The sequence below is a fragment of the Mastigoproctus giganteus genome, chromosome 3 (genome assembly GCF_048544385.1).
Source record: "Mastigoproctus giganteus isolate SK-2022 chromosome 3, ASM4854438v1, whole genome shotgun sequence".
Taxonomy (NCBI): domain Eukaryota; kingdom Metazoa; phylum Arthropoda; class Arachnida; order Uropygi; family Thelyphonidae; genus Mastigoproctus; species Mastigoproctus giganteus.
In genome coordinates, this window is record NC_143577.1 from 128,142,422 (window position 1) to 128,155,125 (window position 12,704).

The 12,704-nt window shown below is 37.5% G+C and overlaps 1 protein-coding gene across 7 annotated transcripts in view; it reads left to right on the forward strand.

Moving 5' to 3' along the window:
* The window catches only part of LOC150088264 (ralBP1-associated Eps domain-containing protein 1-like), a 791,977-nt gene that overhangs the window by 594,354 nt on the left and 184,919 nt on the right, over positions 1-12,704 (forward strand). The gene's annotated exons all lie outside the window — the stretch shown is intronic.

Consider the following 12,704-nt stretch of genomic DNA (forward strand, 5'->3'; position numbering starts at 1 on the left):
CAGATTTACATCCTTCCTAAAGTGAAGCCTCCAGACCTGTATACAGTACTCAAGATCCAGCCTAACCATTTCCCCAGGTCTTTATCATTCTCCACTACTCTTAAGTATAGTACCACATAGTTGATAAGTTACTCTGGGGTTACTGCTACCCATGTGCAGTACCTTGCATTTGACAATGTTAAACTCCATTTGCTATACCTTAGCTCACAACCCAATTTTCCCAGATCTTGTTGTAGCAGCTCAACATGACAATTATCGTTAACCACCCTGCCAACATTTGTATCATCTGCAAACTTAGACATTAAGCCTGATATACCTTGATCAGTATCATTGATAAATATTGAAACCAATGGACTCAGCACTGAAACCCTGGGGAATCAGACTAAAACATTATTCCAAGTAGAACAGTGCCCATTAATAACCACTCTATCTTCTTCCATTTAACTATCCCTTTATCCATTGCAGTAACTCGCCCTTAATGCCCCATTGCTCCTGCTTGTACAGCAGTCTTTTATGTGCAAAAGTATCAAAAGCTTTCCTGAAATCTGAGTATATGATGTCAAAATTATATTATTCATGCTGTGATTACAGTATAATTGCATGCCTGTCCTTATGGTCCTGCATTATTTCTTTAACAAGTGATTCCATTATTTTCCCTGGAACAGACGTTAAGCTAACAGGTTTGTAGTTACTCACAACACCATTTGATCCCCCTTTATGAATCGAGGCTGCATTCTCACATCTCCAGTCTGTGGGCATCCTTAATCCAAGGATGCTCTCATAATTATGACTAAGGATTTGCTTACCTCCTTTGCTGCCTCACTTAATATAATTGGATAGTTCCATCTGCTCCAGGTGTCTTTTCTTATGTCCACCCTCAACAATTTCTCTGCTTTTATTTTAGTTATTATAAGGTCGTTCATTTATTCACATATCATTTAGCTCCTCATTAGAGTGTGATAAACTTTTGGCATCCCCTACCATAAAGAATATGTGAATGTAGATGCAAAATACCTATTCAATTTGTCTGCAACCTAGAGATCTGCACGGGCCCTGACCCTTGGGTAACACGAACGATGTTCGGGCTTATGTTGGGTATAAATAATCATAATGAATTGTTATTTCTGACTTTTTAAGGCTGTATCTTACATATACTTTTAAAAAATAATAAAATTTTATGTATTTAAATTCTTAAATGTTTTTTAGAAAAAGTGTATTATTTGTCTATTGAAACTTTTAATTGACCAATAAGGCACACTTTGCCAACATCTCCAAAATTCACCAAAATTTGTACTCTTTTGTGGAAATAACCCGGTCTATATTTTTGCTGAGTAGAATAGCCTTTATTGTTAAGCAGGTATTGAGTTGTAATTTACATTACATCAAGAGCATGATATGGGGCATTATGTCCCAAATCACTGGGCCCCCTTTTTAGTTGTATGTGAACAGTATACAATATTTCTTGAAAGTCTGATACCAATAATGCCTTATTCTACCACATCCAAAATTTTGGGTTGACCTACTTTCAGTTGTATGAACATTCACTTGGAACATTTTCTAACTGCTTCTTTGCTATTTTAAATACTGACCACTAGTTTAGAAATACAGGTAAGCTGAATGCCTACACTCATTCATACAGTGAGAATTGCCAATGACAGAAGTGACAGTCAAGTTTAATTTTTAAATTTAATTATTAATAGTACTAGGCGTAGCTCTCATGCTCTCATCATGAATGTTGATCAAATCAAAGCAAAATTTAAAAGCAGACAATATATTTTAGTAGAAAGAAAGCATGCTAAAAGTGGTGTATGGAAAAAATTTAAAGTACAAGATGCATCTACAAATGAAAAAAATCAGCGCTGTTCAGGGCATAAAATGTCAATCAATTTTAAGTTATGCTGCAACAAAAATGGGGAGTTCCATTTAAATCGGCATTCTTGCAAATTTTCAGTCAGTGTTGGCCAGAGTTCTATCAAGAAACATTTGCAGCCACAACCGTCATCTTCATATTTATCTCAAAAAATAAAAGAAGAGGTAACTAAATTGTGTGTTTTATTGTGTTGCAAAGATGTCGAACCGTTTCACATTGTAAGTGGTACTGGTTTCATAAAATGTTCTCAGACTTGAATGAAAATAGGAGCTCGAAATATAAACATTACGGATTTATTGCACATTCCACACGGAAGAGTTACAAACAGCTCTTATTCCCGTTATTATTAGCATTAGTAGAAGCATATGATGCAAGAAAGCAAGCTTATGCAGCATCAGCCAAAATAAACACTTCCACTTCACCCCTCCCTCCATTCATTCGAAATACCTGTCCAACTGAGCCTTAAATTTATTTAAGCTATCAACTTCCACAACAAGAGATGGAAGTCTGTTCCACCAACCAACTACCCGCTGGCTAAAGGCAAATTCTACTCATCTATCCTACATCTGTCTTTCCTCAATCTGAATTTATGCCCTCTCAGGTGATTATTCTGAGCAAGGGAAGAATCCCATCGGCATTGAGCATGCTCAAACCATTCAAGACTTTATACACCTCTATCAGATCACCTCGCCAGTGCCTCGTCTCCAGACACTGTAATTTGCAAAACCTAAGCCTTTAAGCCTTTCTTCGTAAGAGCAACCCATTGTTCCATTCACTAATCTTCTTGCCTTTCTCTGTACTCGTTCCAGCAGCTCTACATCCTTCTTGAAATGAGGCCTCCAGACCTGTATACAGTACTCTAGGTGTGGCCTGACCATTGCCTTATACAAGGGAATAATCACCACCTCCTTATCCCTGCTAGAAAAATTCCTGTATATCATTGACAAGACACCATGAGCTACTCTTGCAGCCTGTCTGCACTGCTCAGAGAACTTCATATCTGCCTGCACAACTACCCCCAGGTCCTTTTCATTCTCTACCACTGTCAGTGTAGTACCACAGAGTTGATACATTGCTCTGGGGTTGCTGTTTCCCATATGTAGTACTTTACATTTGTCAATGTTAAACTTCATTTGCCACCTCTCAGCGCCCATCTGCTCAACCTTTCCAAATCCTGTTGCAGCAGCATAGCATCAGTAATGCCCTTAATAACCCTGCCAACCTTTGTATCATCTGCAAACTTGGACATTAAGCTTGATATACCATCATCAATATCATTTATAAATACAGAAAACAATAATGGACCCAACACTGAACCCTGAGAGACTCCACTAATAACATTAGTCCACGATGAGCAGTGTCCATTGATTACCACTCTCTGTCTTCTTCCCCTCAACCACCCCTTTATTCAAGCAGCAATTTGCCTCCAGTGCCACACTGCTCCAATTTGTGCAGCAGTCTTCCATGTGCAACAGTATCAAAAGCCTTTCTAAGATCCAAATATATAATATCAAAGTTATTCCCTGCATCCAATTCTTTTGTGACTACATCATACTATCCAATCAAATTGGTCAGGCAAGACTTTCCCTTAACAAAACCATGCTGTGTCCGAGCTATAACTGAAGTCTTGTCTAGATGATCGTGCAGTGCTTCTTTAATCAGTGCCTCCATTAATTTTCCTGGAACAGAAGTTAAACTCACAAGTCTATAATTACTTGTGTCAGCCTTTGATCCTCCTTTGTGAATTGGGGTGACATTTGCACATCTCCAGTCTATGGGTACCTCCCTTGCATCCAAGGAAGCTCTCATAATTATGGCTAAGGGTTTTGCTTACTTCCTTTGCTGCCTCCTTTAATATAACTGAATAGATCCCATCCATCCCACAGCTGCCTTTCTTGTGTTTATCTTCAACAATTTCTCCTCCACTTTACTCTCAGTTAATACAAGATTATCTAGCTTACTGTCATTCAGCCTTTAATTAATTCCCAACAATGTTGTACATCTACAGGCATGTGTAGAGATGAATATAAACATTTATCGTACACGACGTTGACATTGCACTATATTGAAGAAAACTGGAAGCTTTGTTCTAAAATATTATTCACGTGTGAATTTCCTGACAATAAAAAACTGCTAATAACATCAGAAATGAATTGAATCACAGACTTGTAAAATTAGGAAAAAAGCCAGGTGTGCTCTATAAATTAACTTTCATCACTTAATAAGGAACTAATATTGTGTGTGCTCTTCAGCAGTCTGTCAGACTGAATTGCAATGTCACATAATAAACACAATACTACGAAATACTTTCAAAGAAAATTACCTGAAAGAAGTTCTACTGCTCATTACATTTTTTGCAGGTGAATTTAAGACATTGTGACCTATTTGAAGCAGTCTGCTCTCATTCATCACCTGAAAACCACCGTTTGTAGAGTACTCACTGAAATAGTAGAGTTGACATGTATGAATCTTTTGATGTCAACTATGACAACATTACAAATAATCTCTTTGAACGTCAGGAAGAAGAGAGAATGGTCCATGTCCAACATGACAGCCTTAAAATGCTGATTAGTTCCCTGACACCATATAAAGAAGCTTCAGTGCAACATGAAGGTGATGTGTATACAGCTTGTTTTGCCAATAAGATTTAGCCTGTTGAATCACTTGACAATTTCGGTTTATGACCCTAATGATCTGATTTAACTAAAAAATAAAGCTTGTCAACTTTTAAATGAAAAATTTGTCATACATAAATTACATAGAATTGTGTTGCTCCTATGGCCAAATTTCCACTAGTTAAAAATGTTGTCAGATCAAGGAAAACAAGAAAAAATAGAGAACGTATGAGATTTAATAGAAGAAGAAAAATATAAATGTGACAAACAGTCATTTTCCTCAATTATAACAATGCCAAAAACAACACCAATAGATTTAGACTAGTTTAGTAATGACAACGACGAACCTGTTACAAAGAAAGCAAAAATCCTAGACTTTAGTATGTTCCAAGAATCTTCACACATCTGAAGCAACGATAAGTGAAGATAACTAAGTTGATAAATACAGCAGACTCTCGATTTACCGAGATTGGATTAACTGGGACACTTCAAGATTCCAAATTTAAAAAAAAATCAACCAGAAATCATAAAATTCAAGTAATAACTAGAATAGGTATAAACAGATGTTTTGCAAGTCGTAAATAAGCGACAAGAAGCGGTGTTATAATTCGTCATTAGATTAGTGTACCTATTATCTTGCAACCCCCGCTGTCTTCATAGTCGCCGCTCAAAAAAAAAAAAAAAAAAAAAAAAAAGAGACCAAAATGTTTAGTTTGTTTAAGTGCATAATCTCGATTGTTGTGTTCCATCGCACTGCAAAAGGACAAATTTTGTTTCGTTATGCATGTCAGAGATGTCGGATTTTTTTTTTATATATAGTAACTTTTTTTTTTTTTTTTTTTTTTTTTTTTTTTTTATTAGAAATCGCGAAAATGATGGGCAAACGCAAGAGTTGTGCTTTCATTTAAACAAAAACTTGAAATTATTCAAAAGTTTGAAAACGGTGCATCCGTTAAATCTGTAAAGAACCATCATAACATTGGTGACCAAACCATACATGACATTTGTAGAAAATAATGGTAAGCTATTCCATTTAAAATCGACATCGTAAAAAATAAAGAGAAGCGTCATATTGGACACAGGAGTAGTGCATGGTAAGTTCTTTATCCATCGCCATACTTTTTACATAGATTGCTAAACATTTTTCGATAGGGCAGTAAGTCCCCAGCTTATGTAGCTTCGGACTTACATTATGTTATTTATATATTTTTTACATGACTGAAGATTTCAAGTGAAGTAGACATATATTTCACCATAATAACACAAAAACCCACAGAATTCGAGCTATCCGGATTATCACAAATGCAATAGGATAGAGTTTACTACCCATTTATAATTGCTTGCACTAACAGAAAAGCCTAATAACCCAGAAGATGCAAATTTTTTTTATTGTTTTATGGCAGTGACCCCTAGAAATGTGCTTTAGTAAAATGTGAGCTCGTGTGGGGTGATAATAGTGAGTTTTTCCCTTAACCTGTGAAGTAATTTTCAGAAAATTTTGTTTTGACCGTTATCATGGTGCCGGCTAAGAGAATAAGTGACAGCGGTACTAGTAAATCTATCAAGAAAAGGAAAGCAATCGAGTTGGATCAGAAAATTAAAATAATAAGGATGTATGAAAATGGCCAAACATTAATAAGTATCGCATGGAATTCAGATTTGTCAGTGGTAACAGAGAACACAATAAAGGTTTGTTATTTGGTTTTTAGGAGCATTAGCAACTAAGGCCATATTGCTCCGGGATATGCGGTGGTCATTCCCTGACCTTTCCGCATCCTCCATATTTGGTGGTGACGGGCTCGAACACTGGTCTAATCAAGAAGCGTGTGCTACGCACTGCTGCTCCTTCCCACCTGGCTACGGAGGCGCCTTCACAATGAAGGAGAAAAAGAGAATACGAGAAGCGGTCGGCACCAATGAAGGTCAACTGTAATAACCAAGGCTACAAGATACATATCAGTTTTTACGGTATAATAACATGTGTTTTTTCTCTTCCTTTTATGTTTTCTTTTCTTACGTGCCACTCCGGCTACTTCACCACTGTCCCCAGATAAAGTTTTTAATTGAACTAATTAAAAAAAATAATTGTTCTATATTTATGACTAATATATAACTAATTAATTGAAAAATATATAACTATTTTTCTTCATTCTTCTGAGGACGTTATGTGTTTTTTTCTAATTTTGGCATATCAGGGATATAGCAGCAATATATTATTAGTCATTCCCGAGTTACGCAAATCTCAACTTACGTAAAAAAATTGAACCCCAGGGCCTCCCTCTCTCTCTCTCTCTCTCTCTCTCTCTCAGGGTAACGGAGCGCCTCCGTAGCCAGGTGGAAAGGAGCAACAGTGCGTAGCACATGCTTCTTGATTAGACCGGGGTTCGAGCCCGTCACCACCAAATTCGGAGGATGCGGAAAGGTCAGGGAATGACCACCGCATATTCCTGGAGCAATATGGCCTTAGTTGCTAATGCTCCTAAAAACCAAAACAACAACAACAACAATAATGAGGGTAACTCTAATTTTTTTTTTTTTTGCTGGTGCAGCATAAGCTTCAGGCTTCCTTGCACCATATGGCTAATAATAAAAATAATAAAGTCCTGGAACATACCTCTTACGTATGTCGAGAACTTACTGTATTTTTGGAATTAAACAGGAAATTGATTATCCGGGAATATTTTTTTACCATCTATTCCAGAAAATCGAGAGTCTACTGTATATGCATATTGATGTAATGGGCCATGTTGAACCCAAAGGCCTATTGGAGTGATCGAAAAATCATGAAGGTGAATTCAGATACTTGTCGAGAGTGGCTAGGCATGTACTGTGTGTTCCCGCCATCAGTGCAAATTCTGAAAGAAATTTTAGTGCAGCCGGATTAGCAGTGCAGGAGCATCGAACCAATTTAAGTAGCAATAGTATTGACTCAATTTTATTTCTGCACAACAATTTGCAATAAAAAGCATATGAAGAGAAGGTGGCTAGTGGAGGTGGATATCGATATTTGTTTTGGAATTATATTAAATATGGCGAATTGAAAATTTTTTTTTCTCTTTTTATAATTAATATTGATAATTATTTTGGATAATTATTATTGTTATATAATTATTAATATTGAAGTTTGAATCTTAAAGTTTATTTTTTATATAAATTTGAAAAACAAATTCGGGCTCAGGTCAGGTCGGGCCACCTAGACTTTGGGTCGGGCATGGTAAAAATAAAAAATGTAGGCCCGTGCAGACCTGTACTGCAACGTGAACAGTGTCATCAACAGTTAACCCTTAAACATCAAATGGCCCAATGTGATTCAGGCCTTTCCTTCTACTGTTAATATAAACATAGAAGTTTTTTACTTTGCATTCTTTGCCAGAGACTTCTCATAATCTGCCTTAGCTTATCTAACCTCCTTTGTGACTTGATTACAGACTACTTTAGTCTACCATAGGCTTTTGTGTCACCTTATAATTTATTTGCATGCCATGTTACTTTTCTTCTCTGCCACGTATCTCAATAGTTTACTTGACATCCATTTAGATCTGAGCCTTGAACAGTATTTCTTTGTTGGTATGAAAAACTAGTAGCTTCTTTAACTACTTCCCTGAATACTTCCCATTTAGAATTTGCTATTGGCGACATCATCAGTTGGTCCCAGTGTACACAATTTAAAAACTGTCTGAAACCTCTGTAGTCACCCTTACGAACGAAAAGCTTTTCCCTTTACCCCTGACAGTAGTTATGTCTTTAATTACATTCCACAATTAGTACACTGTGATAACTGCCACCGAGTGGTCTTTTACCTGCAGATTCTTAATGAATGAAGAATCACTGCTGATAACCAGATGAAGTGTATTGCTTCCTCTCTTGCCTCTCTAACATTCTGCTGTAGAAAACAGTCATCCAAGAAATCCACAAAAGTCTTGTTAGCGTATGAATGACAAACCCACAAATTCTAAACAAAGTCTGGAAAATTAAAATCCCCTATTATGAGACATTCTGATTTGCTGGCCCACTCTATTTCTCTCTATAGCTGTTTGATATATTCATCACAACATTAGGCATATAGCACACTTCTACTTTCAACTGTCCCATTATTTTTTCTTTTGCTAAGTTAAACCTTTAGTTTACATCATGGACTGTGAACCATAGATCCCTTGAATGTTTCCTGTAGAATATTTGTATCTGGCATCATACAGCCAGCCTTCTCTCCAGTTAATTGACTCCAAGAAATATCTCATTCTTATACAGGTAGCCCTTAGTTTACGACAGGGTTCCGTTCCGGAAGGAACTGGTGGGGGGGGGATTTGTAAAATGAACCTAATTATATAATGTAAGTCAATATGAGAAGTCAATGAGTTGCATTCCAGGACACTCTCAAAATTGACATAAGTAATATAATATTATTATATTTAAAGCTCTGAATGTAAAAACCGTATTTTTATGAATATAAATCAATTAATGTAATACAATATAAAATTATATTGTAGAGCAGATATCATCTTTTAAGGGCACAAAAGGTTTTATTGTTGTACACTTTGGCACTAATGGCCTTAAGAGTAAGAGATCTGCAGATTTACTTAACAAGTACAAGTCAGTGCTGGAAAAAAAATCTCGAGTTAGGATTAAATTTGAAAGTGTCTGCAATTCTGTCCAGGCACGATAGGAGGGAATATATGATGAGAGCCTTGACAATCAATTTGGCCCTGGAGAAATTGTGTTAATGCTCATGGGGTAAAATTTTTTTCAGCGTGGTGTGCGTGTGCTAACAGGAGAAACTATTTCTACAGGGATGGAATACACTTAAACAGAAAGGGTGCAGGTATATTTGCTGATGCTATCGAGGCAGTGTTAGGTGGGTCAGAAAACTGCTAGATTTGGGGGGAGGATTCACAGACTTAAAGATTAACGGTAGCTGCAGCAAAGGCGAAAGTGGTTCTTGCACTGCTTCTATTGTAATGAGCAGCAGCTTAGAGAGCAAGTTGCTGGAGACTTCAAGAGCTGCTGTGAGTCATCATGGAACAAGTAAATACATGAGCTGTGTTAGGGTAACTAAGAGTAAAAACAAGTGCATGTACACTAATGCTAGAAGTATAGTAAATAAAATTGATGAATTTGAAGTGCTGATCAAGACATCAAAGGCAAGTATTGTTGGGATATCAGAGAAATAGTGTCACACAGATATAAGCAGTGCAGAATTGAAATTGGGGGAGTACAATGTGTACAGAAAGGACAGACAGGGTAGGAAGGGAGCATGGGTTATGCTGTTAGTTAAGAAACACAAAATCCGATGGAAGTACAATCAGTTGAAATGGGTGGACACTGCAACTCTGAGTTTGTTTGGTGTGACATAAACACTGGGAAAGGGAAAATAAGAGTAGGAATATGTTATAGGCCTAATGACTCTGATGAGTACGATGAACAGTTGTGCAGAGAAATAGAATGGGCCAGTAAATCAGAATGTCTTGTAATGGGGAATTTTAACTTTCCAAATATTGACTGGAACTTGTGGGTTGGTCACTCGCACACTAGCAAGACTTTTGTGGATTTATTTGAGGATTGTTTTCTACAGCAATATGTTCGAGGGGCAACCAGAGGGGTAATTCCCTTGATCTGATTATCAGAGGTGACTATTCATGCATTAAGAATTTCCAGATAAAGGAACCACTAGGTGGCAGTGATCACACTGTACTGATGTGTTGATTTAAGGATAAAAGCAAGGGTTTTGTTTTCATGAAGGTGACTACAGTGGTCTCATACAGTTTTTAAATTCTATACAGTAGGATCAACTGATGATGTTACCAGTGGTGAATTCTAAATGGAAAACCTTCAGGGACTTAATCTTGAAAGCTACTAGGCTTTTCATACCAATTAAGAAATACTGTTCCGGGTTCAAGCCTAAATAAATGTCAGATCAGTTAATGAGGCTCGTGGCAGAGAAGAAAAATTCATGGGATGCATTTTTCTTATAATTTATCAGGATGCATTTCTCATATAAACTATCAGGTAACACAGAAGGTGCCTCCGTAGCTGGATGGAAAGGAGCAGTAGTGCTTAGCACACACTTCTTGATTAGACCGGGGTTCGAGCCCGTCACCACCAAATACGGAGGGGTCAGGGAATGACCATCGCATATTCATGGAGCAATATGGCCTTAGTTGCTAATGCTCCTAAAAAACCAAATAACAAACAAGTGACACAGAAGCCTATGGCAGATATAAGGAATCTGTTATCAAGTCACAAAGGAGGTTAGGCAGATGAAGGCAGATTATGAGAACGCTTTGGTAAAAGACGCAGAGAAGAACAGCAAAGAGTTCTTTACTTATGTAAACAATAGAAGAAGAGGATGAATCAGATTGGTCCACTTGATGTTGGTGGTTCAACATGGTGATGATGGTGATGATCCTGCTCAAGTAGCTGATAAATTGAATGAGTATTTTTCATCTACATTCACACATGAGGAGTTATTCAAGCAGGAGAATGCCAGAATTTTATCAAACTCTTACAGGGAACTAAGTGATTTTGTAATAACTGAGAGCAAAGTGGAGGAGAAACTGTTGAAGTTAAACATAAAAACGGCACCTGGGGAAGATGGAATATATCCAGTTATAATGAAGGAGGCAGCAAGGGAAGAAACAAACCATAATTATAAGAGCATCTTTAGAATCAGGAGAGGTCCCCATGGACTAGAGATGTGCAAATTTATCCCAAATTCACAAAGTGGGTTGAAAGGGTGACAAAAATAATTATAGACCCGTTAGTTTAACTTCTGTTCTCATGAAAATAATGGTGTCACTGTTTGAAGAGGTGATAAAGGATCATCTAGACAAGACAGCATTAATAGCTCAGACACAGCATGTGTTTATTAAGGGGAAGTTTTGCCTGACCAATTTGATTGGATACTATGATGTGGTCACAAAAGAACTGGATGCAAAAAATAATTTTTATATCATATACTTGAATTTCAGCACAGCTTTTGATACTGTTGCACATGGAAGACTGCTGTACAAATTGGAGCGATATGGCATTAAGGGCATGTTACTGCAATGGATAAAGGGGATGGTTCGGTGGGAGACGGCTGAGAGTGGTATTAAATGGACACTGCTCTACGTGGACTAATGTTATTAGTGGAGTCCCCAGGGTTCGGTGCTGAGCCCATTGTTGTTTTGTGTATTTATCAATGGTATCGATGAAGATATATCAAGCTTAATGTCCAAGTTTGCAGATGATACAAAGGTTGACAGGGTTGTTAATGACAGTAAAGACAGTATGCTACTGCAACAGGATCTAGAAAAGTTAGGCAGATGGGCTGAGAAAGGGCAACTGAAGTTTAACATTGAAAAATGCAAAGTACTCCATATGGGTAGCAGTAGCCCAAGAGAAACATAACAACTGTGTGGCACTACACTCAGGAGATAGAGAGGTAGAGAATGAAAAATACCTGGAGGTAATTATGCAGTTTGATATGAAGTTCACTGAGCATTGCAGACGGGCTGCCTGATTAGGTCATGAAGTTTTGTCAATGATATATAGGAATTTTGCTAGCAGAGACGAGGTGATTATCCCTTTGTATAAAGGCAATGGTCAGGCCACCCCTTGAATACAGGTCTGGGGGCCTCATTTTAGGAAGGATGTAGAGTTGCTAAAACAAGTACAGAGAAGGCCAACAAGCTTGGTGAGAGGAAGAAAGGGCCTAAGTTCTGCAAGTTGCAGCATTTTGTATAAGGCCTTAAATGGTTTGAGCAGGCTCAATGCTGATGGGATACTTCCGCTTGCTCAGATTAAGAACCTGAGGGGACTTAGATTCAAATTGAGGAAAGGCAGTTGTAGAATAGATGTGCAGAAGTTTAGCCAGTGGGTAATGGATTGCTGGAACGGGCTTCCATCTGTTGTTGTACTGTCAATCTAAACCAATAGATTGACAGTAGCCACTGGCAGAGGTGAAAGAGATTCTTGCACTGCTTCTATTAGAATGAGCAGGAGCCTGAAAAACAAGATGCATGGTATTTCAGAGACTGCTGGGAGCCATTGCGGTACAAGTAAACACATGGGTTGTGTTAGGGTAGCTAAGAATAGAAACAGGTGCAGGTATACTTGCATGTACACCAATGCTAGGAGTTTAGTAAATAAATTTGATGAATTTGAGGTATTGCTCAAAACATCAAAGGCAGATATTGTTGGGATATCAGAGAGGTGGTGTCACACAGATATAAGGGATGCAG